Source organism: Myotis brandtii, unplaced genomic scaffold (genome assembly GCF_000412655.1).
Source record: "Myotis brandtii unplaced genomic scaffold, ASM41265v1 scaffold87, whole genome shotgun sequence".
Lineage (NCBI taxonomy): Eukaryota > Metazoa > Chordata > Mammalia > Chiroptera > Vespertilionidae > Myotis > Myotis brandtii.
In genome coordinates, this window is record NW_005371548.1 from 470466 (window position 1) to 478661 (window position 8196).

General features: G+C 40.1%; 1 protein-coding gene across 2 annotated transcripts in view; it reads right to left on the bottom strand.

The window, feature by feature from the left end:
- Positions 1-814, bottom strand: part of WBP5 (WW domain binding protein 5) — a 2001-nt gene extending 1187 nt beyond the window's left edge. Inside the window, exons 1-2 of one of the 2 annotated variants that reach the window (XM_005884881.2) lie at positions 669-814; positions 103-174 (exon numbers count right to left, since the gene is read on the bottom strand). The gene's annotated coding sequence lies outside the window, so the exon portion shown is untranslated. The remainder of the gene's footprint in view (positions 1-102; positions 175-668) is intronic. The other variant, XM_005884882.2, reaches the window with a different exon arrangement.
- Between the last annotated feature and the right edge of the window lie 7382 nt (positions 815-8196).

Genomic DNA, 8196 nt, shown 5'->3' on the forward strand with positions numbered 1-8196 from the left:
AAGGGGCGGGGGGCGGGGGGGAGTTAGGAACAGCGGGGCCCACAACTCAGTCCCGCCCTCGCCCACCTCCACCCCAGGCGTCTTTATATTCCCCTCACCTACCAGTACTGATTCGGTCAGCTTCTTCTTAGTATATTCTAGTTGGGTAGCGCAGTGAACAACAGACTTGCAGATCTGCGGACAGACGGGAAACGCAAGGGGGAGGGGGTGGGGTGGGAGAGGGAGGAGGGAGGAGGAGGAGGGAGTGGAGGAGTGGAGGTGGAGCGAGCGCTTGGTGACCAGCTCCACGTACCTTTTTCCTCATTGAGGTTCTCGGTAATGGAAACTTTCTCGCCTCTGTTTCCCCCCGTTATCCCCCTCTTCACATGCAAGTTAGCTCGAATTTCCCATCACACAGGGAGATTATTTCTGAATATCTTTAAGACTGAGGTGGGAGTTGGGGGAAGGGTAGATGTTGGGAAAGTGGTCTGAGCTGGCAGAAGTTTATTATTTTTAAACTATCACAAGTTTCCCTGTCCTTCTCTCGAGACCCTCAGTCAGTCCCTTTCCCAAGAGTTATAATTTCCTGCAGGCGCAGAGGTGGGAGTGAAGAGGTGGACTTAATCAGGTCTCTGCTCTAGGCCACCCCATCCTAGAAATCCCCAAGCAGTATCTATTTTCACACCAACCTGCAAAATTCCGGCCAAGTGACGCTCCTTGCCCGGTCTCAGGACCCGCTGTCGCGCTGCAGAAGGAAGCTGGTACCCAGACGGGAACAAGGACCAGACTAGCAGGACTTCTGCACACGTCGACTCCTGGTCACGTGACATCTACGTCACCAGTGAGCTCGAGTCCCTAATTTCCACTCCCACCAAAAGCGCGGCATAAGTAAGCCCTCCCTCTGCTCCCTCCCCCTTTATACACTTGGCCCTGTCAGTCTTTTCCGTTGTTGAGAATCCCAGGGGGAAATTTTTATTTGCCTTTCTCCGATTACTAGGGAGGGGCTGCATCTTTTTCCGGAGCTACTAAACTTTTCTACTTCTTTCCAGAATTCTCTTCCTGCCTTCTGCTCCCAATATTAAGAACTCCTACAGCTATTGCCCCTCCCTCAGCCTCCATTTCATCTGCAACCTGGTCTTTGGGTTGGTTTGCCAGCGGGTTGTAAAAAGTAAAAGAGAGTCTGGGACAGGAATGCGATTTTTTAATGTAGGTTTTACTTTATTCTTAATATTTTTATATTCTTTTTTTAGCAAAATCTCTTTTATAGTCAGAAAAGACAAAGACAAAATTACTTTAGTTAAATGAGTTAATGTGCACAAGTTGGCAGCTACAAAATAGGGGATGTAAAGTACAGCATAGGGAATATAGTCAATAATATTGTAATAACTATGTATGGTGCCAGGTGGGTATTAGACTTATTGGGGGGCTCACTTTTAAAAAAATATTTTTATTCTAAGAAGAAGGGAGACAGAGGGAGAGATAGAAACATCAATGATAAAAGAGAATCATTGATCAGCTGCCTCCTGCACACCCCACATTGGGGATCAAGCCCACAACCCAGGCATGTGCCCTAACCAGGCATGAAACGGTGACCTCCTAGTTCAAAGGTAGATGCTCAACCACTGAGCCACACCAGCCGAGCAGGGCAGGGGGGGGGCTCACTTTTTAAGTTATATAAATGTCTAACCACTGTGATGTACACCTGAAACTAGTATAATATTGAATCACAACTATAATTTAAAAAATGAAAAATGTAAAAAAAGAAGATGCTAGGGTCATCTCAGAATAGAATCTCAAGCCACCCAGGCTACATTTTCAGAATCAATTTCTCCAGAGCAGCAGAAACAAAGAAGGGTATTCCTACTTATTTGGAAAGGGTCACAAATTGTGGAGGCTTGGAGTTTTGGTGTTGGAATTAGCAGGAATCAAGAGACTTAGAGAAAAGCTCTCAAGCATACTCAGGAACAAATCAATCTATGACATTCAAGGGAGAGAATTCACACTTGTAAACTTTCTTAAGAGACACATTCTCTTAGGCTCTAACTTCTGGAATTCAGTATTTTTGTCACACTTGCAAAGTATGGAATGAGTGACAGCAGACTTATGTCCCTGTATCACCCAGCCAAATCATTTAGCCTCTTTGGGGACTTGGACTTTTTTTTTATTGGTAGAAAATAATGAGACTAGTGAACAAGTTCAAACATTTAAAAAAATGAATTAATGCCTATACAGTCCTGAGAATAGTGCCTGGCATATGGTAACTGCTTTAAAAGCACAAGCTATTATTATAATTATATTAGGATTTCATCTGGGGGAAAGGATTTAAAATGAAAAAAAAAAGTAATGTTTTAACTCCAAAGCCCTGGTGGTGGTATTTGCCTAGAAGCTGTGCTGCCTACAGAATCATCAATTGTTTCTTCATCTGTAAGAAGGGAATAATAACATACAAGTACACCTCATATAATTGACTGTTGGGAATTCTAAATGATAACATTTGGGGAGAAGCACTTCACTTATATAAAGTCTTCAACAGATATTAGTTATCTTTCAACCTCAACTCAGTCTTTGGTAAAAGTCACAAATTTGCCAATAAAAATTGCATAGCTCTCAGAAGTAACATTTGAAAATTAATGAGGAGACATAAACATTATTATTGTTTTTTATAAGTTTTGGTGCCCCTTTGTGAGGCAGAATAAAGACCTCACTGGATTATGTGAAAAAGCAACAACATCACTATATCTCATTTTATTTCACTTGCTCTTCTGTCACATTATTCTTTCTTCTGGGAAGTGTGTGTATTTGAGCACCAGAAAACCCTAGATATAATGGTTTGAATCTGCTGGACAGAACACTAGTGTGAGAGACAGAAGAGGTTAGTCCCAGTGTCAGATCTAGAACGTGTTACTGGTCCAAAGTTGTGCCCAATGCTTCAAAAGACCAAAACTCAAAACATCAGAGTTTGGAATAAGGAAAGGTTTATTGATCGAGAAGTCTCCAAGTGAGAAGAGGGGAACCTAATGCTTAAATCCATCTTAATGTACAGATTTCAGTCTTCTTTTATGTCAAGGAAAGGGGAAATGGGGGGCGGGGGCAAAAAGTGATTGACGACCACAGACATGTGGGCGCCAGCAGAGGTCCAAGGAAGATTGTGCTCAGTCTGTTGATCATAGCTGATGTAAGTCCAGGTCACAAGTTTCCTGCAAATCTTTCATAAACAACACATACTTCCCTTATCTCCTCAGGGAGAGTCATTCTCTGGGAATGGGCTGTTTTTGTAAACTTCAAACTGAAAGCAGAATTCCTACAATGATTAGCATGTCTATATGCATGAAGCTATCAACCATGGGAACAGCATGCTTGAACAAGATGAAGTTAGAGAGGCTGAGCATTACTCTGTTACAAACTGATTGTGTGACCCTTAATAAGTTACTCACCCTGTATCTCTAAAAAAGGAGAGCACCGGCAAGCTCTAAGAACCTTAGAAAGAAGCATGTGATTGGTAAAACATCCTATCTAATAAAGAGGGAATATGCTATTTGACCTTCCGTTGTAAAGATGGCGGCACCCACAGCCACAAGATGGCCTGCAGGGGAGGGCAATTGGGGGGGGACCAGGCTTGCAGGGGAGGGCAATTTGGGGTGGCCAGGCTGTCAGGGGAGGGGTAGTTAGGGGCAACCAGGCTGGCAAGGGAGGGCAGTTGGGGGTGACCGGGCCAGCAGGGGAGCAGTTAGGTGTCAATCAGCTGGCAAGGGAGTGGTTAGGGGGTGATCAGACTGGCAGGCAGGTGAGCGGTTGGGAGCCAACAGGGATCAGGCCTAAACTGGTAGTTGGACATCCCCGAGGGGTCCCAGATTGGAGAGGGTGCAGGCTGGGCTGAGGGACAACACCCCCACCCCGACTCCAGTGCACAAATTTCATGCACCAGGCCTATAGTTTGAATATATTGTCCTTAGGATGATTGAAACATCCTGAATGGCAGCTGTTTTTCTTCAGCTTGATGGAAATAGTTTCAGAATCTTTAGAATGTCTGAAAAGGGAATGGTGCTTTACTGCCATTATCTCATTTTATACTCCTAACAATAATTGCAAGGAAGATATTTCTATTTTATATATGAAGAAACTAAACAGAGAGTTTAAGCAGTGTGCCTAAAGACATTATCTCCTTAGATCTGAGTAGAAAAGGCTTCCACTTGAGGCCCTGCTTTTAGAAGGTCAGTGTCTGGCCCTCCTCTCAAGGCCCTCTTCCCTGGGTAATGAAGAGTCAATGGGGCAAGATGTACCTACTCGGAGCCTTCACTTCTTTTCTTCTAAACCACACTCTAGATACCTAGGACTCTAGAATATTCTACCCAAAGGATCTGGAGGCCAAATCCAAGGCCTGCTTGTGCCTCTTCTCTGGGTCTATCCTCCTGAGACTGGGCCACATCCACTATGGTTTTACCCTAGGGGTGGAATAGAAGATATAAGTGTAAAGACAGAACCCCCTCACATGTAGCCATTTGGAGAAAGGGCTAAAGGAAAGGGTGGACTTCCAGGCCAATAGGAGCTCAGAGAAGGCAATAGCCAGTTAGCTAATTAGTCAGAGAAAACCTCAAGGAGGAAAAAGAGTTTGACCTGGGCCTGCGAGGTTGGGAAGAAAAGAGGAGACCAGTATGACTGAATCTAGGACCTGTGTTCTTACCATTACCCTGACCCTTCTCAAGCTGCCTTGCTGGGTAAAAGTCCACTTGCTCCTCCTTAGGGGTGCTTAGGTCTATTGATGATGGCTGCCATCTGAAAGTAGGTTCTATACAAACATTTTTGGACATGTTCTGCACTACCCTCAAGGACTTTTTCACTTGTTTCCAGGTCATAAAATATAAATCAGTCAACCTTTCTGGATAGTATATAGGTAATTGCTAAGTACTCAAAATGTGCATTCTTTTTGAGTCTGTAAATCCATTCTTAGGTACACATCCTAAGGAAAATACTTAATGCCAGTCACAATGATTTAATAAAACAAAGTTTAGAGACCTGAATTCCTAGTGTCAATCCTTTGATTTGGACCTGAACATATAAAGAGAAGCCACAAGTGAAAAACAGCAATGAAGGAGCAGAAAGAAAGAGAGCATTGTTCTAGGAAATAGCAGATATGTGCCCAAGCATATACACAAGCATATGAACGTTCACATATGTTTGTACACATTCTCATAAACTGAGGGTTTTCCCCCATGATTTTGCTATAGGATAAAAAGGCAAACTTATAATTCTGTTAAAACAATTCAAACTGCATCAATGATATGTACCATTTACAAATGGAAAAGGACTAGTAGGATATTTAACACAATTCTTTATAATGGGCACATTTAAGAAGAAACTTAAAAGTCTTGCAATAGGAAACAGGTTAAATTAATTATGTAACAATCATATTATAGATTTCTAACAAAACATTAAAATAATACCTGAGAACAGAAATGAGAATCAATTTTACCTATGCAACTAGAAAAGATGAAAAATATTGATTATACTCATAGTTGGTGGGGTTGTGGATAAACAAGCATTCATTCACATGTGCTTTGAGAACATAAAATTGTATACGGATGTTAACTAGACTTATTGTGGTGATCATTTCACAATATATACAAATATCAAATCATTATACACCTAACATGTTATATGTCAATTATACCTCAGTAATAATAATAAATAAAAAGTACAAGCAAAATGCAAAAAAATAGAATCAAATAGTACATTTTTAAGGTAATTTTGGCAATAGCAAACTTTAAAATGTATGTGCTTTTGGACGCATCAATTCCTCTTCTAGTGATTTATCATACAGAAACACTCCCATGACAAATATGGTCATTGTAGTAGTAGTGGTAATGGACCTTTTTTGAAAAAAGAAAAAGTTTAAATATTCCTAAAAGAGGATGGGTTTAAGAAAAGTTTGATCATTCATACAATGTAGTAGTATGCAGTGATGAAAAAATAATGATGTGGAGTTATGTTTACTCACATGAAAAATGTCCAAGCTCAGCTATGGTGACTCAGTGGTTGAGCATCGACCTACGAACCAGAAGGTCATGGTTTGATTCCCGTTCAGGGCACATGCCCGGGATGTGGGCTTCATCCCCAGGTGGGGGGGCATGTGCAGGAGGCAGCTGATGGAGGCAATGGATTTGTGATTTTCTTTCATCATTGATGTTTCTACCTTTCTCTCTGATAGCAATATATATATTCCAATATATATTAAGACAAAAGGCAAATGGAAAGTTAACACATGTGGTAGTACTTTTTTGTCACAGCACACATATATTTATTTTTGTGTATTTACAATATGAGAATATAATGAAATTCCACCTCAACATGATAAATGAAGTCCACACAATTTAGTCCTATAAAATTTCAGGTTATATGAATGAAATAACTGATGTGAACATATCTGGTTAGCTCACTGAGCAACCCAAATCCATTAGGGTCTCAGCTGTGTTTTGATGCCACCTCATGATAGCTGTTTATTGAGCACTTGAGTTTAATTATCATCCTTTCATTTTCCCCTGTGCCCAGGCCCCACCACCAACCATATTATATCCAATGTCAAGTTACTGTGGGGTCTTACTGTATTTCTATATCATATTAGAACTTTGAATGAATATATATTTAACCATTCCTATAGGATATATTTGAAATGAGTATCTAATATAAAGGAAACTTTTAAAAATTTATCTTTAATAGGCATGTATTAATTTATAATAGAAAAATAATTGAGATAAAACTTTGAAAACATGCAGAAGAAATAAAATATCTGACAAATACAAGACAGTCATCTTTTTTTAAAATACTTTTATTGATTTCAGAGAGAGGAAGGGAGAGGGAGAGAGAGACTGAAACATCAATGATGAGAGAGAATCATTGATTGGCTGCATCCTGCATGCCCCCTACTGGAGATCGAGCCCGCAACCCAGGCATGTACCCTTGACCAGAATCGAACCCGGGACCCTTCAGTCCGCAGGCTGACGCTCTATCCATTGAGCCAAACCGGAGAGGGTGACAGTCATATCTTTATTGAAATAAAAATGTTCTTGTAATATATGGGCACATGAAAAAAAGCAGGTTATAAATGGTAACCTGCTGAGGATCCTATTTTTTCAAATAATAAGTGTGTGTGTGTGTGTGTGTGTGTGTGTGTGTGTGTGTGTATGCACCCATGCACTGGGCCTCTAGTATATAAAATATTATGAAATACTATACACCAAAATATTAGAAGTGGGTGTGATTGGATGATTGGTGGGCTTATGGGTGATTTATGTATTCTTTCATATACTTCTTTGTAGATTTTTTTTACATTTTCTCAGTATGTATGTGGAACTTCTACAATAGAGAAGAGTCTACAAAATTATGATCTTATTTTTATGGCACATTTCACATATGTACTTCTCTGTAGGTAAGCAAGATCTGATTTAAGGCCTCTACTACCTCTTTGAGGTGTGGAGTCCTTGTAACGGTTGAACACCTCACATTTGCCCATTTGTGACTAGTATGCATTAAAATGAGATTCTCCTCCCCAATGCACTATGCCTCCCTCCAGTGCAATTCTGAGATAGTCAAGCTGTAGTATTAAACACTCTTAGGACAGGAGGTAACTCTTTCCTAAATTTTACCTGTTGAGCAACCTTTTCTAGAAATTTTTTGCTAGGAAAATTAATATTGTTGACAATAATATAATATTTTAAGCAGATTATAAAACAGTCCTATTTACCAATTCAATTCTTTTAAAAAATATAAAAGAATAGAAAAAATGATTATATTTCTGGTTCTGCTTGACAAGTGCCATTTATCTATAGTTCCCTGACCTTTTTTCCCAGTGAAAATGTTTTACTTTTACAAACAAAGGCAATAAGTATTATTATTTAAAATCAGGTTATAAAACAATGTGTATAAAATGATCCTAGTTATATTTATTTATTTATTTATTTATTTTTAAAATATATTTTTATTGATTTCAGAGAGGAAGGGAGAGGGAGAGAGAGATTGAAACATCAACGATGAGAGAGAATCATGGATCAGCTGCCTCGAGCCAGCAACCCGAGCATGTGCCCTTGACCAGAATCGAACCCTTGACTGGAATCAAACTGAGGACCCTGCAGTCTGCAGACCAACGCTCTATCTAATGAGCCAAACTGGCTAGGGCCTGTATTTAAAATACATATAGAAGGAAAGAAAACTCTCAAGAATCTA